The 25,379-nt window shown below is 39.5% G+C and overlaps 1 protein-coding gene across 5 annotated transcripts in view; it reads left to right on the forward strand.

Annotated features, from left to right (window-relative positions):
* Positions 1 to 14,461: 14,461 nt before the first annotated feature.
* Positions 14,462 to 25,379, forward strand: part of dlgap4b (discs, large (Drosophila) homolog-associated protein 4b) — a 172,030-nt gene continuing 161,112 nt past the window's right edge. For 2 of the 5 annotated variants that reach the window (XM_047347281.1, XM_047347282.1), the window contains exon 1: positions 14,462 to 14,823. The gene's annotated coding sequence lies outside the window, so the exon portion shown is untranslated. The remainder of the gene's footprint in view (positions 14,824 to 25,379) is intronic. The other 3 variants (XM_047347285.1, XM_047347283.1, XM_047347286.1) reach the window with 2 other exon arrangements.

The raw sequence follows: 25,379 nt of genomic DNA on the forward strand, positions 1-25,379 counted from the left end.
ACAGAAATAAATTTCTGAACGAATAGGCAGTTCCCAGAGTGCTGTATCAAGGCACCTCAGTGGGAAGTCTGTGGGAAGGAAAAAGTGTGGCAGAAAACGCTGCACAACGAGAAGAGGTGACCGGACCCTGAGGAAGATTGTGGAGAAGGGCCGATTCCAGACCTTGGGGGACCTGCGGAAGCAGTGGACTGAGTCTGGAGTAGAAACATCCAGAGCCACCTTGCACAGGCGTGTGCAGGAAATGGGCTACAGGTGCCGCATTCTCCAGGTCAAGCCACTTTTGTACCAGAAACAGCGGCAGAAGTGCCTGACCTGGGCTACAGAGAAGCAGCACTGGACTGTTGCTCAGTGGTCCAAAGTACTTTTTTCGGATGAAAGCAAATTCTGCATGTCATTCGGAAATCAAGGTGCCAGAGTCTGGAGGAAGACTGGGGAGAAGGAAATGCCAAAATGCCAGAAGTCCAGTGTCAAGTACCCACAGTCAGTGATGGTCTGGGGTGCCGTGTCAGCTGCTGGTGTTGGTCCACTGTGTTTTATCAAGGGCAGGGTCAATGCAGCTAGCTATCAGGAGATTTTGGAGCACTTCATGCTTCCATCTGCTGAAAAGCTTTATGGAGATGAAGATTTCATTTTTCAGCACGACCTGGCACCTGCTCACAGTGCCAAAACCACTGGTAAATGGTTTACTGACCATGGTATCACTGTGCTCAATTGGCCTGCCAACTCTCCTGACCTGAACCCCATAGAGAATCTGTGGGATATTGTGAAGAGAACGTTGAGAGACTCAAGACCCAACACTCTGGATGAGCTAAAGGCCGCTATCGAAGCATCCTGGGCCTCCATAAGACCTCAGCAGTGCCACAGGCTGATTGCCTCCATGCCACGTCGCATTGAAGCAGTCATTTCTGCCAAAGGATTCCTGACCAAGTATTGAGTGCATAACTGTACATGATTATTTGAAGGTTGACGTTTTTTGTATTAAAAACACTTTTCTTTTATTGGTCGGACGAAATATGCTAATTTTGTGAGATAGGAATTTTGGGTTTTCATGAGCTGTATGCCAAAATCATCCGTATTAAGACAATAAAAGACCTGAAATATTTCAGTTAGTGTGCAATGAATCTAAAATATATGAATGTTAAATTTTCATCATGACATTATGGAAAATAATTAACTTTATCACAATATGCTAATATTTTGAGAAGGACCTGTACGTATCTACAAAGGCACACACACACATCATGTGAATCCCAGGGAGATTTCTGGCATGTCGAAAACAGATGCTCTGTTGGGATGGACGTACATTTGTCTTTGTCAGTGGCCTGTAGGACGATTGGTCTATTAGTGGATCAGTCAATCCTCAGCACACAACCTCTGCATGTTGCCTCATTTATCAACCTGTAGTGTTTTACTGCTGTCCTTCTAGCCCTGTATTTAACTTATGAAGTGATTTATTTCATATAAACTGCACAACATAGAATGTTGTCTAGACTTTACCACTAGACAGTTTCTGTAAAGAAACAATCTGTGTTATGATTTGGGGTTGTTTGGTTTTTGGTTTAGGGATTTTTCTTATGTTTTTCACAGTTCAAGTTTTGAATCATGTTTCTGTTTATTTTCCTAGTTATGCTTTAGTTTTGTCATCTTGTTCATGTTTTGTCAAGTTTGGTTTTCGGATCTGGTAATGCTTTTGCTTCATGTTTTTTCTAGTTTCTGTTAGTTTGTGTTTAAGAGTCTGTTTTGCTCCAGCCACATTTTATTCTGTTAATTCGGATCACCTGCACCTATTAATCTGTCTTCTTGTTTCACCTGGTCACAATCCATAAATACACACTTGTTCTGTCAATTATCGCGGAAACATTTCTCATGTCATGTCTTGTTTTTTGATCATGCCATGCCTGTCTCGCCTGCCCGTTTGTTGTTTTGTTCCTGCCTCCTGTTGAGAGTGAGTTTTTGTTATTAAACCTTTTTGCACTTACCATCACGCTGCCTGCTCGTCTGCATTCTGGGGTTTTATATCTCGCAAGCCATAACAAATCTGAACCTATGGTGTTTAAAATATAACAATCTCATTCTGGCATTTTCCTGGATTCTCTCTGTCATCCTTTGTAAGCTTCCATTTTTATAAACTGTCTCTAATATGGTTTGCATTTGTTACATTGAGAAAAACTATATCTGGGTTTAATTCATTTTTTATGTTACATTGCATGTTATATGTAGTATTCAAATAAACGATAAAACATGCAGTAAATTAATGGCTCACTTATGCTATGATTATTTTCTATCCTTTTTTTACTTTAAAAAACGGGACTTTTAAACAACTCCCAGGCCTGTTTATTCATTATTAGATCCATTATAACCTACCTGAGAAATTTAATAGACAGAGAAAAAAACAGCTCTCAGATGGAAAACTGTTTCAAACAGATTTTCTCTTCCCACAACACATCTCATCTCAAGGCAAAAAATAAATATTTTGCTGTATTTAGTTACGTCTGAATTGAAGCTTATATTATCGTTTTAGAGCCTAACCCTGATTTAAACTTGTCCTCAAATGTATTCCTTACTTGTCTGCTGTGTTTCTTCGTCTTCATGAGTCTACTTGTTCACTAATGATCTCTAGCTAACCTCTGAGGCCTTCACAGAACAACAGCATTTCTACCTACTGAGAAACAAATGGTACACTTGTGGACTTTTCTATGCAAATTACTTCTTGAGGTTGCTCTAGATTTTATTTAGGGGTTTTAGGGTAAAGAGACTTAAATTGAAATACACGTCACACAAAAAATCTATCCTTTTCTTTTCTTTTCACAGCTATGCCATACTTTGTGTTGGTCTACCCCAGTTAAACAAGGAACAATTTAGGAAGGTATATGTGTCTTTTCACAGGCAATCTACAATCATACTAATTGTATAACTAATTGATAATAAGCCAGGAGGCAGTTAGGTAAAAAGTAACAGGAAACCTTTATCAACAAAGTGCTGCAGAACTGAATGACATTTAAACAGAATATCAAATCAACAAAAGGGATGCCCAATATCAGCTAAACCTAACCCAATTGATATAAAGAGATAAAACGATCTAGGAAAGCACAAAATAACCTTGGCAGAAAATATACTGAGGCAAGACATAACAGAAAATAGGTGCAAAGGCACCTACACTAAATTGCCAAAAGTATTTGTCCATCTCCTTTTACAACTACACAAACTTTGATGACATCCAATTCTTAGGGTCCAATTTGTTGATGGACCATTGCCAGCAAAATCAACTTTAACTAATCTGTAAACATCTTCCACAAGGTTTAGGAGTGTTTATAGTTAGATGAGAAAACTAGAATTGCAGCCTGTAATTCATCCCAAAGGTGTCCAAGAAGGGTGAGGTCAGGAGTCTGTGCAGGCCAGTCAGGTTTCTCCACACCAAACTTCATACACCTGCAGCATGGAAGTGATTGGGACCCCGGAATTCATTGATTTGGTGGTGTGACCCAATAGTGAATGTGAAAGACCAGGGGGTATAAAAACTGAAACAAACACAAAAAAAGACTCTTCCAAACAGAAACAAATTGATAATTTCCTTGATATGTTTAGTTAAATTCGTTATGAGTAAGGTCATAGCTCCTCTCTTATTAAAAATGTTTTCTGTTTTTATGTCCTCAAAACCCAGAATGCTAAGAATCCTTTAGACCGTGTTATGTTCATACTCAGAATCATCCAAATTAGTTAATTCTGCATATTCATATGTACAAACATGTTCCAGAATAAGCACCCCAAACCAGAATGTGCTAATATGCTATTGTTTTTTTTAAAGCATTACATTTGAGGTGATAATTAATCAAATGAGCGGAAATTTGTATCACATTTGAGGAGTGTTGACATGGTGATATATATAGCACTTCAATCCCAGTTGGCTGAAATCACACACAGCACACAGTGCAAGTTGTACTTTACACATGCTTTAATATTGAGTAACACACTCATTGGCGGCTGTGATTACTTGCTTTTTGCTTTGTTAGATACTCCAGTGAGTATTTCTTTTGTATTTTTCTTTTAAGATCATTTTTCCTGCATGTACTCAGAGCACCCTCTGAATGTCACTTTGTCTGCTTCCCCTTGTAATCTGAATCCCAGGAGGCGTCTGATCAAAAGGAGCTTTCTGTTTTGCACTGGTTCAACAAACTGCACAAGGGAACAGGGCAAGACACTGGTTTGAGAGGAAACTGTGCTGATATTCGCATTTGCAGCTGCTGCATGGGTAACTACAGTTCCATTGTATTGCTTTCACCGAATTACCTTTCCCATAATACATCCTGACAAAAACAAATCAAATATTGTTGTACTCCCTCCGACTCAGTCGGTGTGAGCGTGCGTTGATTAACTTGGCCATGTCCCCGCCACTAAATTTGAAATCCAATTACCTGCAGAGCAAAGTGCTGCAGAACTGGCACCAGCTGTCTATTCAGATGGAAACATTTAGCAGGGGTGGACAGGTGCATTGGCATGTGTTGCAGTGAGTGTGCACGGTGTGAAGTGGATTTGTTAACTATCATGATTACCTGGTGAAAAAATACATTACTAGGCGGGGTGAGCCATGAAAAGAGTGATAACAGCGCAAAACAGGTTATTGGCTTAGATTATATTCACAAAACTGGTTGAACATGATGTTATCAGAGTGCAAGGCATGGCGCACCATGATATGCAGTATTATAAAGTGGCATTAGGGAACTCAGTGCCTTAAATGTGATGGCCTGTGTTCTGAATTTATAACTGTCCACAAGGGGGTGCCACAAGGTTCAGTATTTGGTCCCCTCTTATTCATTATTATCTATATAAATGATCTGGGTCTGAATGTGTCAGATGCCAATTTGCATCTTTATGCTGATGACTGTTATTTAATCTTATGCATCAACTCTTGTTAAGGTTATGGATTCACCACAGAAAGCCATTGAAGTTATCCAGAACGCACAATTACAATTGAAGTGGCTCCCAGGTATAAATACCTTGAAGTCTTGATTGTAGACCCACTTTCAACCCTATATGGAGAAACTTGTGAAGAAGATAAGACTAAACTTGGGGTTTTACTGTTTAAAAAAGTTTTGCTTTTCTTTCAATGTAAAAAGGCAGCTTGTAGATGCAACATTTTTAACTGTTGGATTACAGATATTGTATCTATATGTATGCTTCTGCTCACTGTCTTCATATGGTTGACACTGCTCCTCTCAGGTTCATCACTAACTGTTGTAATGGAAAATTATTTTAAAATGCTCTGATCTTTCCTTCTCCTCTCTCATTTGATTCTGTGTTTTATCACTCAGAGGTGACCTTCCCTCTACCTCTCTCCTCTGACCTCTGTGTTTTATTAGTATTTAGTACTTAAGAGGAGATTACCTTTGAATTCATTATCAGGAGGTTTATGGTTAAACATTCCCTGAAGGGTTATGTCCTGAGAAAGAGCAGATGGGTGTTCTCCTAAATGACTTTGTTACCTCTGACCTGGGGAGGATCTAGGAACCATAAAACTAAACTCTTTGAAGTTGAGACAACACCCTCATTTTGCTATAAATATGATTTGTACTTTGTGTTCGTTGCTCTGCTTAACTGACTTGCTCAGTGACAGAGCCATTCAAACGCTGACTGCCTTTGAATAAATTTTATAAAGACAAAGTCCGGACTTTCTTTTGTTGTGACTTAATTTCTCTCCCACTTTGATAAGAAAATCCACAACACTGTGAAGCACTGACACATCACTGTGAGTTATACCGTCATATGGGATAGCCGCTCTGGCCCCTGGAAGGAACAGTCACTGGCTTGTTTTTATATATAAGGCAATACTTGGACTACTGCCTTTATACATACATATGTAATCTAATTGCATAGAAAAGTGCTGTTCCTTAATCTTCCAGAAGGTGACTTTCTTTTGCTGTCATGTCAATGTGCCCATACAGAAATGGGTTAAAAGACTTTTGTTTATTCTACACATTTTGTTTGGAATATGTTGCAGAATGACTGGAAATTAACTGACTTAATATCTTTGAGAGCTTTTAAATTGATCCTGAGGAGATTTTAGCTTGATTCCATTGTATGTAAATGTTTGTCTTGGTTTTGCTTTAAATGTATTTCGTATTCATAAGAGTCTTTGTGTTGTGTTCAACTGGATAATTTAATTGTACTTGCTGCTACCTATTTTGGCCAGGACTCCCTGAATAAACCTCAATGGGATCTTCATGGTAAAACAAAGGTTTAAATAATAATAAAAAAGAATAAAAAGTTATCTGGGTAACAACCTGTGTATTTCTGCTGCAGGATTTCACAAAATGCAAATTTTGCAAAAACAAGCTAGCAGAAAAGTCTTCTAATTCGGCTTTTGTGTATTTGGGTCAATGAAATCACAGAAAAAGAATCAAGCTGATCAGCTGGCATTGGTTAACACTGAGGAAGTTGTACAGATTTTCACAGGTTCAAGCATTCCACCTACGTACATTTAGGTTTCAATTTAAATGTCTGAGTCAAGGTCTGACTCTGATGATCTCCCGGCCATGATTAATACTATCGTGGATGGAGAAACTAAAGCAACTGAAGTTGATGACACGATTTGCACAAAACAAAATCGTATATTTTTCCGTCTGTTATTTTATTGCCAAATTATCCAGAAGTCCAGAAATCTACACAGAATACAACTGAGCATTTAAAGAGAAAATGTTGGTTTAATACATGTGAATAGAGATTGAAAAAAAATAAAAATAATAAAACAAGAAGAATACAAATCAACATAGTCAAAAGAACTCTGATCAGTTGCATATTTTGGAGGGTACATTGGATCTTGATTAAATACAGATTTAGAAAAAAAAAAAACTGAAAACAAACAGAAAACTGAACATGACACATTCTCCTAAAATAAAAATAAAAAACAAAATGTTAAAATAGTAACCGACTATAAAAAATTTAAATGCTTCTCTAAGAGGAAATATTTTTAGTCGTTATTTAAAGCTGTCTGTGGATTGCGGTACCTTCAAAGGGTCAGAGAGGGCATTCCACAGATAAGGAGCAGTGGCACAGAAAGCTCTGTCCCCCATGTGCCATGCTGAGTTTGTGTACTATTCACTTTCTCTGCACAGCCAGCTTCTTATCTTGCTTTATTTCTGTTCATTCAGGTTTATTAGATTATTTCTGTTTAGTTTTTGTTACTTCCCCAGATTCATGTGTTATGTGTGTTAGTTTATAGTAGGTTTTAGATTGGGTCCCCTTTGCTTATGTTCTGTAGTTTAGTCATTGTTTTTTCTGTTACCTTCCTGTACTCCCTGCTCATTTGTGTTTATTAGTCATTCTCCCTTAGTATTCTTTAGGCTCCTGATTAGTTCCTCTCCTGGTTCATTGGTCCACACTCAGCTTCCCTCAGTATTTAAGCTTTGTGGTTTTCATTGTTCCTTACTGGTTCCTACTGATATCAACCCTGTTATCATCCCTCAATGGTTCCTTGTTCCTGTCCGGCCGTGTTTTGCTTCCAGACAGCCTGTAAGTCTTTTGTTGATCATTATTAAAACTACTCAATCTTACCATGCTGCTCTATCGCTCATTCCTGCACGTTGTTTCCTACAACACCTCACACAGCCTGACACCATGGTTCTCAATCTGGTTCTGGGTATATGAAGCAGGTTTAAGTGAATGGAGCAGAATGAGCATGTTGTGGTTTGTGGGGTAAGTTGTTCTTTGAGGTAGGGAGGGACATTTTCATACATGGAAAGATATTTTGTATTTAATCCTGGGGGAGAGGGGGGAGCCAAGGAAGTGAGTGCAGAATATGAAAGTGTTCACATTTTTTTTACACCCTCATCAGGATCCATGCTGCAGAGTTTTGGATATACAGGTCCTTCTCAAAATATTAGCATATTGTGATGAAGTGCATTATTTTCCATAATGTCATGATGAAAATTTAACATTCATATATTTTACATTCATTGCACACTAACTGAAATATTTCAGGTCTTTTATTGTCTTAATACGGATGATTTTGGCATACAGCTCATGAAAAATTCCTATCTCACAAAATTAACATATTTCATCCGACCAATAAAAGAAAAGTGTTTTTAATACAAAAAACGTCAACCTTCAAATAATCATGTACAGTTATGCACTCAATACTTGGTCGGGAATCCTTTTGCAGAAATGACTGCTTCAATGCGGCGTGGCATGGAGGCAATCAGCCTGTGGCACTGCTGAGGTCTTATGGAGGCCCAGGATGCTTCGATAGCGGCCTTTAGCTCATCCAGAATGTTGGGTCTTGAGTCTCTCAACGTTCTCTTCACAATATCCCACAGATTCTCTATGGGGTTCAGGTCAGGAGAGTTGGCAGGCCAATTGAGCACAGTGAAACCATGGTCAGTAAACCATTTACCAGTGGTTTTGGCACTGTGAGCAGGTGCCAGATCGTGCTGAAAAATGAAATCTTCATCTCCATAAAGCTTTTCAGCAGATGGAAGCATGAAGTGCTCCAAAATCTCCTGATAGCTAGCTGCATTGACCCTGCCCTTGATAAAACACAGTGGACCAACACCAGCAGCTGACACGGCATCCCAGACCATTGGCACTGAGGTGCCTTGATACAGCACTCTGGGAACAGCCTATTCGTTCAGAAATTTCTTTCTGTGTCTTACCTTCTTGCTTGAGGGTGTCAATAGTGGCCTTCTGGACAGCAGTCAGGTCGGCAGTCTTACCCATGATTGGGGTTTTGAGTGATGAACCAGGCTGGGAGTTTTAAAGGCCTCAGGAATCTTTTGCAGGTGTTTAGAGTTAACTCGTTGATTCAGATGATTAGGTTCATAGCTCGTTTAGAGACCCTTTTAATGATATGCTAATTTTGTGAGATAGGAATTTTGGGTTTTCATGAGCTGTATGCCACAATCATCCGTATTAAGACAATAAAAGACCTGAAATATTTCAGTTAGTGTGCAATGAATCTAAAATATATGAATGTTAAATTTCCATCATGACATTATGGAAAATAATGAACTTTATCACAATATGCTAATATTTTGAGAAGGACCTGTATTGGAGCCCCTGAAGACTCTCTTACTCCAACTTTGGTAACTGATGGAGTTATTATAAGGTTCTGACCAGAGAAAGGGATGACTTAATCCAAACCCTAATCTCCTCCAGACATACGGTGAGTTGAGATGACAATGATCATGATGGCAATGACGAAGACACAGATGCAGATGAATGAGGAGCCACAGCCGTTGTTTAAACATACAAATGTGTGGGTGTCAGCATAGTAGTGGAAGGAGATTCCATGATGACTAAAAACTTGGCCAAAGGGAAGGAGGTAGAAGAAAAAGAGGATTGGGCCAAGAACTGACCCCTTTGGGACCAAACACGTGACTGAATGTGAAAGTGAACTAGAGGGTCCAAGAGACATAATATCTGTTCAGTTTATGAGTTACGACTTTAACCAACTATAGCTAGTGTCTGTGAGTCCCATGGTATGGTGAAGCCAACGAAGGAGGATGATATGGTCAACTCTATCAGGAGGAGAATGAGACGAGAGGGACAGCCATCATACATTGCTATGAGAAGGTCATTTGTGACTCTTATCAGAACAGTATAAGTGCTTTTTTTTAATAGAGATTGTTTTGTTTTAGATAGTCCACAAGGTGAGCAGCAACTATCTTCTCCAATATTATAGATTAGAACTGTGAGGGACATGACGAGTTTGTAGGGAGTCTTGTAACCAAAGACATGAGGGGGCCAAGGGCAGATACGTGTGTTTTCACCAAAGTGGTCAGGAAACGGTCCAGGGAGCAGGTGGAGGGTTTCATTCTTCTGACAATGTCCTGTACCTCATCCAGTGAGACTTTGGGGAAGCTGCTTAGGTGGTGGTTGTTCTCGCTAGATTTGCTCATGGACAGCTGGTTGAAAATGCTGAAGGTCTGCTGCCATAACGCCTGTTTTTGAAATTTCTTTGTGCTAAAGAGGACAAGATGAAGATGGTAATTTTCCATGGAAATGTCATTATGATCAGACACACCCAGGTCATAAACTTGCAAGTTGACGAGAGGAGCAGAGTTTGTGATGAACAGACAAAAATATTCGCTATACTGTGTGTAGGGCCACTGACAAACCGTCTCAAACTAAAACTGTCCAGTCATTGAAGGAATTCAGCAGCAGTATGACAGGAAGGGTGTGAATGTGATTTTTTATGCCTCCTAGAATTATAAAATTTTCAGAGGATGTGCAGAGGGTAGTTAGGAAGTTGAACATCTCAGGGATAAACGATGGAGTTGCTTCTGGTGGTTGATAAATGAGAGAAAGGAACATTATTGAAGAGTTCTTTCAATTGAATGCAATGCCTTCAAATGAGAGTAGTTCTGGTAAAGGCATTGGGGACAAATTCAGACTGCTATGATAAATGCCAGGCTACCACCACGACCAGTGCTACAAGCCTTCTGGATGTAAATATACTCTGAGGGACATCTCTCATTAATAGCAGAAATATCTGGTTGATGTCATGTGTCTGTAGTTCACATCAGATCCAAATACTTATCAAGAATATGGTGATGTATAAAGCAAGGTTTGTTTGTGAGTGACTGGGCATTGGGAAGTTCCATTTAGATGCTTGATGGGGCAGGAAGTATTTTTCTATAGGCAGAAAACTACATCTAAAACGAGTTTGATTAATTTGGGTTTGCAACAGTTGGGCTAGTAGCTTTCAATCAACTGTGTATGTAGTGTTCTTACATTCCAAACTCACTTTTGCTAATGTACCTTCACATTCTACTTTAAAACCTCACAGATGTTGATGAAAGACAGTTAGCAGTTCAAGATCTGCCTTGGTATAAATGTATATAACCTGAGATAAACAGGGTCCATGTTCCACAGAAAGACATGTTGAGAGGACATGCCGGAATGGGTAACATACCTTGTAGTTGCAGCTCTGTAAAGTAAAGGTGAAAATGCCCTTCTAGATTAACGGTTTTTGTGATGGGTGAATCTAAAAATAAAAATCGAATGCACTGAAATCCAGTGAACAGTGTTACCAAGCCTGCTTATTATAAGCGACTTTGGGCTTGTTTTTCTCTATAGTCGCTTTCAAATCCTGTAAGTTAAGGGATATGGTTTTTTTGGGCTTGTTTTTGAACATGAAGTTGCTTATTTGGGCTTGGGTTTCTTTCTGAGTGAAACCCCTTGATTATCACCCAGCTCCCCACAATAAAGCAACACATGAGTAGTAGGTAGTTTGTGATTTCCACACACCGTTTCAGGGTTATCACGCCTGCCCAAGTTGACTCGGCACACCCCAAACACACCCACTAGAAAGAGCTACGCCACATCCTAGAGCAACAGGGAAACGAGTGACGAGACAGCGTGAGAAGTTACAGTAAATGGGGGAAATATGGGAAAACTATAAAATGTGTGTAGTTTCTTTTAAACAGAGTTTAAAAGTTTTTTGTTAACTGTGTTTACTGTCATTTTGCTGTTATGTTAGTTATTCAAAGAATTCAATTTATTTAAAATTTGTATGGTGAAAGCGATTAGCATAAATTTGCTGTTGCTTATGTAGTATAATGGCATAATAAATTTATACATTTTTACTGTTTAGAAGGGGCCCCAGGGTTTTGTGTGGGCTTGTTTTGGGCTTGTTTTCATAGAGCTGGTTGCTTGTTTCTCTGACCAGATCTGGCAACAATAAAGCGGGGGTAAGAGAGGGAGAAGAGAAACAGTGCATTGCAGAATAAATAGTGCCCAAAGTGAGGGACTGTTTTATTATCCCAAAATAACTTGAAACAGTAAAAATCTAACTCAGTGGCTGTCTTAAAAACCGGTCAATGGAACCCAGACAAACTTAAAACAGTGGGAAACATTATCGATCAGTAAAAGCTGCAGAGGACTGCCAGATCGAAGGTTGATGCAAAACAGTCCAAAAACATACCAAAAACCACACAATGACAATCCTGGATTTTTCTTTTTTCAACCTAAATTTTATGTCGACCCAGACACATAAGCCTTCCTTGAGCAGGATCAACATCATCCCAACTGGAATGGTAGCTCTGGCCTGAACAAAAATGCATCAGTCTTTTCAGTCATAAGACCTGCAAAAGTGGGATTGTCAAATGCTAAAACCAGTTCTCCAGCTGGAATAATTATGTGAGTAATGTAAGTAAGATCTTGTCTGATATGCAGACAGCTTGATCTTAAAGCTTTGTTTAGCTTCTTCTTTAAAAGTTTGAAAAAAGTTCTCTTGCCAGCTTGTTAATAAATCCACTCATGGTGAGATGCTCCGGTGTGCCTGGCAGGCAGCAAGTGTATGTAGACATTAAATAAAAAGCAGTAAATAAATAGCAGTAAATTAACTGTGGAGACAATATTTTTCCCTGGCTAATTTATTTGGTCTGGAAGTTGTGTCCAGACTACAGTGTTGCAATGCAAAACAATACTTTCCTAATAATTGTAACTAGCATCATAGTCAAATATTTTAAATGTTAAAGGGTTTTTAATTTGAAGAATGGTAAATAATTTTTAAAAATTGCTATTTAGAAACTTTTAAAACAAATTTAAAAGTAGGGTCGTTCCTGATCAACACAGTTACAAGTTTTAAGATCTATTTTGTTCTGGCCAGAGAAACTAAACAGCAACTTAGTTTGCTTGTGCCTTGGGCCAGCTCTATTTGTGGCCTTGACCCACGGGGGATGAAAGTGATAAATGTGACAGGTAGAAACAATAATCCACTAACCTTGTAGTCCTGCTGTATAAGCTCAGCCTAGCTTTGCATGTGTTCTTGTCACTCTACAATGACTTCTTGATGCCCTTTATTTCCTTTGTGTGTTTGTGCTGCTATCTACCAGACAGAACAGACAGAACATGTAATGTATAGTCTCAGTATATCTTCAGGATTTCTTTCAATGGAATTTATACTGAGTAAAAAAAAAAAAACATTCAGAACGAGAGCAAGCGTTTGGCCTAGTTATGCTGCTCAGAGAGCTGTCTCTGGTCCTGAATGCATTTCACATTTCTGTAAGTCTCATTTCATTTCAGTCTGTACAGAAATGGCACTGAATCTTCATTTTGCACTAAATCAATTTTGTTCCCTGCACAGAAAAAAACTGTACTGACTATCCATTTTGGTTTGATGTTTTATCAATTACATTTTCTAGGGAAGATTTATTTTTGTCTCCCTAGCCTTTGACTTTAAAGATAAAGATATTAATATTAAATGTCGACTGACCAGTTTGAACATAACAACTTTTATGCAAGTTTAAACATGTTTTTTTTGGTCTGATGTTATATTCTAATCTTAAATGTTGTGGCTTCATTAGATGTAAGTGTATATATATATATATATATATATGGGGTCTTTGAATATGTCGGGTTCCGGGAGTTGCGGATTGTATTTTTGTGCCTGCTATTAACTACGCTTCGCCCCTAGGTGTCGCTTGTGCTCTGTTGGGTTGGGACAGGTGTTTTCCATCTCTGTGATCGCTGGGAGGTTTAAAAGGAGCATGCTGCCAGCACTTCGACGCCTGAGTGTTTTGCCTCTGTGGTAACATTCAACCGGCCAAGTTTGAGACATTCATGTTTTGTTAAGCTGTGACTTATCAGTCTTGTCCTTGCTTATTTCCAGGTTCAGCTTTGGACCCAGTTCAAGCTCCTTTGAAAGTGACTTTGCCTTCTTTGCCAAGATTTCCAGTCAGGCTTTACTGGCAGCCATTGGACTCCATACTCTCAGCTTTCCCAGCAAAAACTGTCCACCCTCCAGCGAGTGGCACCTCTGGACTCTGTAAGGAAACACCGAATCAAAGTTCTGATCCGTGGGAAGGATCAGTTGATCAAAGTAACCAGGCCAACCAAGCTTACCAGACCCAGAATCACATTCCTCCGGCGAACCTACTTCACCTACAAACTGTAAGATACCTAATACTACAAATCCGAATTGTCCCCATTCTCTACTTACCTGTTTCCCTTCCATGCAGCCGAGAGGTTCCAGTCCCAGATCCCGCCTTCATCGGACCTGTGATAAAATAAACACTTTAAACTTCATAATCTCTCTGAGTGTTTTCTGCATGTGGGTCAGATTGGCTACAAACAAAGTGACAGAGTACTAGGACAAGGTACAGTTTAGTGTCATTGACTGAATATGGAAGCATGTTCCTCGTCTAGGTATTGTCCCTATTAGCTAATCAGGTGAAATGATGTGTACATCTGGCTAGGTGTTAGCGTCCATCACCTGGGAAGAAGCCTACCTCTCTTTAAAAAAATCCTAACAAAGCTTTTAGCATAAGTGGGGCCCCAAAATAAAATCTGCTTAGGGCCCCAGATAATCTTGGACCGGCTCTGGACACTTGTATTCCAGCAGGACAACTGACTCTAAATGGATGACATGTCGCCTAAACATAGGAAAGCGATTCATCCCTAACCCCCCACCGCTCTGCCTCACTCCTGAGTTGGTTGGTTGCAGCAGAGCCTCAGTCTGTATCCCGCTTCGCCTGGCAGACGCAGGCAGTCCTTCTCTCCAGTTGCCCACCCATCAATCTGTCTCTCGGCTCTCAGTCTGACGTCTTTGACCGAAAAAAAAGCCGAGATGTAGAGCACGGACATGGAGACCGCAGCGGAGTGGGGCTTTCTGCTTCTACCCTCGGAGGCGACCCAAAAACTCAGCGGAGAAAAGGCGCCGGAGATGCAAACAGCGGTTTTCAGCGGCTTTATCATCGCAGTGACGCTCTTCTTCCTCTGCATCAACCAACACAGATGCCCGGCTTGAGAAGTTACAGAGAAACCGCGGATAAATCCTCTAAGTCGCCCCCATCCTCTTCAGTTTTCAGTAAGCGCTCTCAGCTGCAGGTAAAACCGAAGACCAAAACTGTTGAATTACGTGCTGCTTGCTGTTTGTGTTTCTCTGCTTGCATATGTCTGACTGCGTGTGCGCCTGTTTTTTATGAAGTAATTTCTATCAGACAGGAGTGAGCGCTTTGACCAAAGTGGGTGGGAAGGTGACTCATGCTGCTTCAAATGTGTTTTGGAGCCAGCATCACTGCACGTTTTTATGGCTTTAAAGAACAGACAAACAGGCTTTAAAGCTGTTACGTGAAAAATTAAACCACTTCAGGTCAAAGACGGTGTCCGAGTGGATAAAGCAGCAGGGGAAATGTTTATGTTTGTCTGAGGTAATGCAGCTCATTCTTTACTAAAATCATAGCCCCTTGTTGCATCTCTAACACATGGAACTGTTTAATGGAGGTTAGGCTTGATCATTTGTATCTTGTTAATTTGAGTAAATTCTCACTTTTAGCTTTTAATACACTTGCGAGTTTTATATTACCCTAAATAGGCTACCTAGATGCCTGTTTTTGAAGGATTTGTTTTCACTTAACATAAATTCATGAATTTAGGTATAGAATCAGCACTACTGCCTTAAGTACGTATTGTTCTTTATGTTCTTCACGTCTGTATATCTTTAGGATAATAGGACACATTTTTATATTTAAAATTTTATGTTGCTCATTGCCTGGACTTAGGAAGCCCAGTGTCTTGCAAAAGTGCCCGGTATGATGGCTTATACGTCTCTCTAATGGAAATGACTGGCTATGGCTGCATGAATAGGGTTTGATATTAATCTTTCCATTTTGGCTCTGATCATTTTTATCATAATTTACCTCTTGGAAGGTGAACCTCTGTCTCAGTGTCAAGTCTTTTGCAGGCTCTAACAGGTTTTATTCTAGTCAGGCCGTATATTTAGCTCCATCCATTCATCCCATTAACTTCCCATTAACGAGCTTCTCTGTCCCTGTTGAAAGAAAGAATCCCCACAACATTATGCTGCCACCATTACATGTGTTTTGGCGTGGTGAAAGAGTCATTGGTGTGATGTGTAATGATTCTTTTCCTCCACGCACAACGTTTTTCATGTAGGTCTACTTCAAAAAGCTTAACTTTGGTCTCAACCTTCTCCCATATGTTTGCCGCCTCCTGCGTGGCAAAGGTAAACAGGATTTCTTATGGCTTTTAATTAACCATAGCTTTGTTCTTGTCTCTCTTCCATAAAGGCCAGATTTATGCATAACTGAGCTGTGGATCTCTGCCGCTCCTCCAGAGTTACCATGACTCTCTTGGCTGCTTGTCTTCTCTTATTGTTTACTGTTCTGTCACTGGAGGTGGATTGACCTGTCTTGGCAGGTTTGTAGATAGGCCATGCTCATACCATTTTAGATAATAGATTGAACAGTGCTCTTTGAAGTGTTCAAAGTTTGAGATGTTGTCTTGTCTTTGTTACTATGTCCTTGCCTTAGGATAAGGTCTTGCCTTATCCAGTTAATTTCCCTGTATTCATTACTCTTAGAAAGGTGTTGCCAGTTTCTCTATGTTTAGTTTCTTAGTTTATCTATGTGTTCTGTTCCCTGTGTATTCTGTTTTTTTCTCTTACATCACTGTTTGTCTTTTCCCCTCGGTTTTTAGTTTATTTGTATCTTTGTTCAGCTCCATTCATGTTTATTAGTCTCCCTTCATCAGCTTCCCTGCTTACCTTCTTCCTCAGTTGCTCCACATTATCTCCTGATTAACACGCTGGTATCCAATGTCAATCTCCACTCCTCCCCCAGTATATAGGCTCTCTGGTTCTTATGGTTCTCTGCTGGATTCTTCTGTTCGACCATCATGTACTCCATGACCTTCCATGTGCCCGTTTCCTTCATGCTCCCGTCCTGTATGTTTTTTCTGTGCTCCACGTCATGTTCTTCTTGTGCTGCCTTCTGTAAGTTTATATATATATATATATATATATATATATATATATATAAATTTTTTTTTTTTTAAATATATGTATATATTGTTTTGAAATAAACCATCATCTCACCTTGCTGCACCTGCATTCCTGTCTGTGCTTGGGTCCTACTCCACAATCCATACTTTTTGACAGTTTTAGAACCTAAACTTTCTTTGAAGTTCTCCACAACTTTATATCTGAGCTGCCTGTTATTTTTTTTCGTCTTCACCAAATATTATTTAGAAATATCAAAGTAAAGGAGGTTTTACACAAATGCACACCACAGTTCTCTGATTTATATTTGAAAACTAATGGAAAAGCACAAACTAGTATCATTCCCTTTCTACTTTTATGCTCTTCTTTGTGTTGGTCTATCATATAAAATCCACATAAAGTGGACATTGAAGTTTGTGGTCATGACAGATGTGAAAAACTTCAAGGGATATGAATACTGCTGTGCATTTCTCAACCACAATGTCGAGATGTTTATGTACATCAGTCCAAGTGCACATCTTGACATCTGTGATCATCAATCAAAAGGCACTTCAACAAAGGAAGACTTGACTCTCCTTAGTGTTTAACTAGAAGCTTCATTTAAAGATTTAAACTGTCCCACACTTGCTGATTTTGAGGGTTCAAAGTAATGTTTTTTTTTTTTCTGTTGCTTTGGTTTTTGTTGCACATAACAGTGAGATCACCCATTATGGACACCTGATTTTATTCTAAATAGGACAAATTGATTTTTTTTTTTTTTTTTTGTCAATCAATAACTTTATTTTCAAGTTTAGACAAAAACATGAGATTCATCACGAGCCTCTGTCCTGTACACTGCTTTTAGTAGATGCGTTAATCCACTGACTGAAATGAATCACTTGGATGGTGATGTCCCCTGAACTAGTATTTTCTCATATTTGGGTTGAGACAGGGACAGCTCAGCGTACAGAGAATAGAAACCCAGTATTGTGGCTTCGAGAGATGTTTTTTTTTTGATATTGTAAATAATGAATATAGTTCTTTCCTAATTTCTAATCATTTGTGGTGCTCATGCAGTGTTGCTAATCATGAAAATTAATCTCATATTTCCCCTCAGCTTGTTCAAATTAACCTCACTGCGGCCTGAACCAGTAATATGAGACAACATCCGATATGCTGCAGCAGGCTCCGTTCTTTTAGTAGGTTAGAGTCTCTCTAATTCAGGCAAATCAACAATGGATTTAGGTCCATCTACCATTTTGGCACAGCTTTTTTGAGTGACCTGAAAAGCAGTCTAACTGCTGCATTAGTGGCCTCAATTTGTTTTACCGGAAGAAAAAAAAATTGTAGGCCATGCTAACTCATAGCCATTTATGTCCATCTTCCCTGTCTGGTTCTCTCGTTCTTTTTCATCCACTTTCACACACTCCACCCCTCTCTCCCCCTCTGCTAGTATGCACTCACTCAAACTGTGTCTCATCGCATTTCATCACTCTCAGGCGCACTCTGCCCTCTCTGCTCGTCTCCATCTCGCACGCGCATGCACGCACAAAAAGAGGCACACCAGCCCACAGCAACTTGTGATGTTATTTGACGGATTCTGTCGTCTGCTCTTACTGTACATCTCATGCCACAGTTTGTGTTTAATTTTTGGGTTCATTTGTTGATAGCCGGCTCTTCCTCTGAAGACTGCTCCCTCACAACAGCTCCTCTGACCTAAGAAAAGGGTTATGTTTTAGGTTGGAAGAGGAATCAGAAACTTTGAAGCCCCAGTGGTATTTCAAGGACAGGTCATCCCTATTTTCTCTGTTATGTAGAAAGGTGGTTCATTGCAGAGAGACATTTAAAATGTATAGCTCAAGCCTGTATTAAATATCTGCTCAGTCAGAGTAAGGTTGGGTGATCGATTACACCATATTGCATCAATGATGGGAGACAGGGATTATTGGGAAACTGGGGAAAATTCCCTCATGGATCTCAGCAGAGAATTCACCAGATGACTTTTTGTAGTGTGTGGGTTCACTTATACCTACAATTCATTGAAAAAGACCAACAGAAAGTAGTGCAAAATTGTGAATCCTTAATGTGTCTTTTACCCCTAAAAACAATCAAATACGTCTAATTTGTAAATATAGTCCACTTGTGTGTAATTTTATCACAGTATGAATTCAGCAGTGAGGGTCTCTGAGGTTTGTTAGAGGACATGACTGAACAGTATCATGAAGACCAAGGAACACAGCAGACAGGTCAGAGATGAAGCTTCAGCGAAGATAGGGTTTAAAAATATCTCCCAAGCTTAAAACATTTCCTTCAATCCATCATCTGAAGGTGGAAAGAGAAGTATGACACAACTGCAAGACCTGGGCATCCACATAAAATGGTCCATGATACCCCTGAAGGAGCTGCCGTGATGAGATAATCAGTTAAAAGGATAACTACTACTCATACACCACAAATATGCAAAGATGCAAACTGTGATGGGTGGCGGAAAGCCTATGCTGGAGAACATTCTGAACCCACTATCTTCACAGTGGTCCATGGTGGTGCAAGCATTATACTGATGCATTTCTTCTTGGACATGGAAGTTGGTCAGACTTAATGGGAGGGTGGATGGAGGTAAATATATCATAGAAGCAAAATTCTACAGAAGACTTGAGACTATTGGAGGTTCTCCTATTGACAAGACCTCCAACCTAAACAGACAAAACCGAATGGTTCAGTGAAAAGCATATTTAGGTCTTAGAATGGCTCAGTCAAAGTCCCAGACCTATATCTAACTGAGAATTGTAACAGGGCTTAAAAAGTCATATTGACTGATGCTTTCCAAACATTCTGATGATTGTGAGCTATTTTGAAAAGATGAATGGGCAAACATTTGAGTCTCTAGATATGCAAAGTTGGTCCATACATGTATTTCTTTTACTTCACAAATATGTGCCCCTTTGTGCTGGTTGAATACACAAAATTCCAATACAATATACTGTAGTTTGTGCTTTTAACGTGAGAAAATGTGAAAAAAGCTTAAATGGTTTGCAAGTTCGCAAGTTACAGTAAGTAAATGCTTTAATGTTACTGTCCTATATAGGCGATTAAAGATTGTGCTTTTATTAAACAGCTGCAGGTCTATGATCACACATCAACAAACTTAAACTGGGGAAGCAGATAAAGTGACAAGTAGATTATTTTTTAAACTGTTTCACCAGAGAGATGTCGTCACTAGCCCAGCTGCAAAAAAGACTAGATCTTTCATGTTTCTGTTTTTTAGGCATGTGTGTATACAATAGGCTTATTGTTTCAGGCAGGTTTGGATGAAGAGTGTGCGTCTGTGTTGGTGCTTGAATGAGGAAACACTTATTCTTTGTTTACCCTCCTGAGTAGGCTAGTTTGTTGGAATAAGGATCAATGTCAAAACTGAATAAATTACACAGTGAACATTTAGAAAATTTTTGCTTTTTGTCTGTCAAGAGTATTTGTCGGTTACAAAGAATTTCCTTTGTGATACTGAACAGCAAACTGACTTAATTTAATCTGCTTGGGGTGCAAGAATACTGTGGATTAGGCTGAAGAAAAGAATGATAGGAGTAAACAAAAGCGGCATTTGTCTGATGAAATTATACGTCATGGCCTTCACCTTTTTTTTTTTTTTAAGATTTTTTTCAGCACTAGATGCCTTCATTTTTGATAGTAGGCAGACAGAAAGGAGGGGCAAAGAGAGGGGGAGACATTCGCCAAAGGTCACCAGGTCCGGGACTCGAACCCGGGACAGCCACTTCGAGGACTCTATATGTGGTCGCGCGCTGACCCCTACACCACTCGCAGCTATTAAAGGCAGAAATTGGGAATTATTTTAGCAGCAGTTGTTTTTTATCTGTGCAATTGTCAGATGTTAGCTGTGATATGCAGATAGTCTCAATGCAAAGCTGTGTGCCATCCCTCTGAAAACACCTCTTTTTGTGGTTAAAGTACAACAGTGGAGTTCTGGATAAATCTGACATGATGGAGGGAACTTTTGACATCAATTACAGACTCCACTACAAGTCCGAAATACCACGCCATCCAGTCTAATTACCGCTTACGTCTCACTACCCCTGAGGCGACAGGGCAAGGAGAAGGTGCCCAACCCTTTTTTTTCACCTGCCCTGCAGCTACAAAGAGGTGCTGCACAACCTGGTGTGTGCTGGGACAGTCGGGTCTGGCATCGGTTCAGGCTAGCCAGTGAGGGGGCCTTACCACCCAGGCTGTTGTAATTCTGCACACAACATGACTTGCTACTATGGCTGGTGTGAAGCCAAGAGACAATCACTACTTTTAAAAATAGAAGCCACTGTGCTGGTTCTTTGAGCACAGATAAAGAACTCAGTAAAACTGTGGATCATCTGCTTTTTTCTTTAACTTATTTTTGTTTTTTAATCGACTGCAGTCGGACTGCAGCCAGTATTTTGAAAAATTTAAAGAAATATGATAAATATTATTTTCGGTCTATTTACTTAGGGCCTATTCACAACACATGCCCTCTCAGGGCATTTTTAAAAGTCCATTTTCCATTTTTATCAGTTGCTCTCAAAAGTCTACACGCCCTGTTAAAATGCCAGGTTTTGTGGTGTCAAAACAGGAGACCATGATAAAAGTCTTCTTAATTATTGTCATCGTTTGGTTTTCTTGAGTTCACACCTACCATCAACTATAGAGAAACTAATTAACTTGAAATACAGTTCTGCTGTCGTGACTTGGGTCAACATGAAGATGGATTTTTTTTCAGCCTCACTTGGCCCCGTGATTCCATTCAGTCCATGTTTAATATCGATAATAAAACCTTACATAACTCTGACTATATTCTGCAATGGCAATTAACACATCAACAATCATAGATAATTGTATTATACTGTTAACTCAAGTACAACGTATAAATATACAACAATTACAATGGAAATGTCAGTCAGTGCAGAGGCATATGATTATTACAGGCACTACAATAAAACTGGTAGACAAACGAATATTGAATGTTTCCTTTAGTGAATAGCTGCTCCCAACATGTAGTCAGACCCCCAATATGGATGTTATATACTTGCCAACCATCATATCCGCCTATCCATCGTGCCATTAGTTGATGTCAAACAGCTCAAGGTACTAATCCTGCCTATATCTATGGATCTAAAACAAAACAAACCTAAAAGAATTTTAAAAGCTTTGTGCAGAAAAAACTATTTTAAAATGACAAAATTTTTCTTTCCTTTAAGCAAAAGAAACGTTGTTTCAGCCATCTTGTCAGCAGTGCACAAAAACAGGAAAGGTATGGGCAATGCTGCATTACTCTTCCATCAAAACTTTGTTCTCTCCAGCATGTTGCTTGACATTTCGCTAAAATAAGTTTAAACCATAGGAACAGCATGGTGGACATTGCGGCAGCATTTTTTTGCAACCGTAACCTTTACTAGAAACCGCACTCTTGTCTATTTTTTACAGATTTTAGCTGTATTTTCTATCTGCTTGCATATAAGGATCTATGAGGAAACTGGTGACAGAAAATATCATTTGTATTTCAAATTACTGTTATTCCTCAACCACTTCTGCTAGCAATGTAATGACAACAAATTCTAAAAGCTAAGAAATGCAACTTTCCGTGATATACAGGTCCTTCTCAAAATATTAGCATATTGTGATAAAGTTAATTATTTTCCATAATGTCATGATGAAAATTTAACATTCATATATTTTAGATTCATTGCACACTAACTGAAATATTTCAGGTCTTTTATTGTCTTAATACGGATGATTTTGGCATACAGCTCATGAAAACCCACAATTCCTATCTCACAAAATTAGCATATCATTAAAAGGGTCTCTAAACGAGCTATGAACCTAATCATCTGAATCAACGAGCCGATTCCAGACCTTGGGGGACCTGCGGAAGCAGTGGACTGAGTCTGGAGTAGAAAACATCCAGAGCCACCGTGCACAGGCGTGTGCAGGAGATGGGCTACAGGTGCCGCATTCTCCAGGTCAAGCCACTTTTGAACCAGAAACAGCGGCAGAAGCACCTGACCTGGGCTACAGAGAAGCAGCACTGGACTGTTGCTCAGTGGTCCAAAGTACTTTTTTCGGATGAAAGCAAATTCTGCATGTCATTCGGAAATCAAGGTGCCAGAGTCTGGAGGAAGACTGGGGAGAAGGAAATGCCAAAATGCCAGAAGTCCAGTGTCAAGTACCCACAGTCAGTGATGGTCTGGGGTGCCCTGTCAGCTGCTGGTGTTGGTCCACTGTGTTTTATCAAGGGCAGGGTCAATGCAGCTAGCTATCAGGAGATTGTGGAGCACTTCATGCTTCCATCTGCTGAAAAGCTTTATGGAGATGAAGATTTCATTTTTCAGCACGACCTGGCACCTGCTCACAGTGCCAAAACCACTGGTAAATGGTTTACTGACCATGGTATCACTGTGCTCAATTGGCCTGCCAACTCTCCTGACCTGAACCCCATAGAGAATCTGTGGGATATTGTGAAGAGAACGTTGAGAGACTCAAGACCCAACACTCTGGATGAGCTAAAGGCCGCTATCGAAGCATCCTGGGCCTCCATAAGACCTCAGCAGTGCCACAGGCTGATTGCCTCCATGCCACGCCGCATTGAAGCAGTCATTTCTGCCAAAGGATTCCCGACCAAGTATTGAGTGCATAACTGTACATGATTATTTGAAGGTTGACGTTTTTTGTATTAAAAACACTTTTCTTTTATTGGTCGGATGAAATATGCTAATTTTGTGAGATAGGAATTTTGGGTTTTCATGAGCTGTATGCCAAAATCATCCGTATTAAGACAATAAAAGACCTGAAATGTTTCAGTTATTGTGCAATGAATCTAAAATATATGAATGTTAAATTTTCATCATGACATTATGGAAAATAATTAACTTTATCACAATATGCTAATATTTTGAGAAGGACCTGTATACCTTACAGTATTTACTGAGATTGCCAATGTAGGGAGTGACAATGTGAGTAGAGCAGTTGTGCCACAGCGGGGAGTGATAGAGAAACTTGTTGGGTAATACAGTGATGGTTTAACACCGATTTAGGTGTTTTAAGGCAGTGTCTCTTGTGTAAATAAACTTCTTTACTGTAAATGATTGTAATAGAATTGTTTCTGAGGGTTTCGGCTGGGTTTTTTATTTTCTTTTGTGGATTTATGGAAATAAATAATGAAAATCTAAATTGTATTTTGTTTTCTTAAGATTTTCTCTTGCATCCTGCTTCCATTGATTGTGGTTAAAAAACCCTGTTTGGGCCTGCTGGGACATGAAAAACACAAACAAGATGACATTAGCACAAAAGCCTCCAGATAATATTACACATAATTATATTTCTTGACTGTAGACTAGCAGATAATTGAAAAGTAGTTCACCCAGATCCATAGTGTCTTATTAAGTGCTGTTCCAACATGACTGCACACCACAGCACAAAGCAAGGTCCATAAAGATCCTATCCTATTGTACTATCTTAACTCGATATGGTAAATGGTACTTGTATAGTGCTTTACAAGTACCAAAACATTCAGTCATCCACCCATTTACACACTGAAAGGGGTTAAGCTATGTTGTAGCCACAGCTGCCATGGGGCAGACTGACAGAAGTGAGGCTGCCATACAATCAGCACCACCGAGCCCTCTGACCACCTTCAGTAGGCAAGGCAGGCTAAATGTCTTACCCAAGGACACAACAACTGAGAGACACAGTAGGGGCTCGAACCGGCAACCCCCCAGTTACAGGATGAACCCCTACTACCATGGCCATGGTGTCCCCATAGAACAATGTTGTGTTAATTGAGAGCAGAGGCTCTGAGCCAGGGCTTCTGGAACTATGGTCAAAACATTTCCACAAACACACTTCTAAACCTTGTGGAAAATTTTCACAGAAGGGGTGAAGCTGTAAAGGGTGAACTTACATTATGTTAAAACCTGTAGATTAAGAATGTGATTCCCTTAAGGTTCATACAGGTGTAAAGGAAGGCAAGTGAATACTTTTGGCAATATACTTTATTTACTATGATAAATGATTTAAAATTTTCATGCCAATGCTGTTTACCAAAATATATAAAATGGTTACAAAGTATGTTTCTTTATTTAAAACACTGTGTAACTGAATAGGACCTACCATCAATGCTGTCCAGGCATTGGCATCCAATCTATTATTTGTTCAACCTAAAAGCTTAAATCTATCCACACATCTCAGTTTTGTTATTGTTAAGGAATTGGTTGGAATAACTGCCCTAATAGTGTCTCTGGCCAGAGTAACCAGCACTGCTGCAATGCTGTTGTATTGACTAAATTTTTTTCTCCCACTGCTGAACTGAGATAGTTAACTGCAACTGCCTGGAGCCTTTGTTGGGCACACTTGAGTAAGTTAGAACAGGCAGAAAAGCTAGAAAAGAACAAACCGGCGAAACGTTTGAAACAACAGTCTGCAACACATAATGTTCACTTACCGTGTGCAAATCAATTATTTTCTCTCTTTTCAGTGTGTTGACCATGAAGAAGGCTTTTATTTTCCAGCTGCTTAGGCACTGAGAGCATATCTGTGTCCTTTGAGGTGATTATGAGATTTTTAACCACACCAGTTTCAGAAAACATCAAACACCAGTGGGGTGTGAAATGCTGTTTTGCTAAATCTGTTT

Source organism: Girardinichthys multiradiatus, chromosome 20 (genome assembly GCF_021462225.1).
Source record: "Girardinichthys multiradiatus isolate DD_20200921_A chromosome 20, DD_fGirMul_XY1, whole genome shotgun sequence".
In the NCBI taxonomy this organism is placed as follows: Eukaryota; Metazoa; Chordata; class Actinopteri; order Cyprinodontiformes; family Goodeidae; genus Girardinichthys; species Girardinichthys multiradiatus.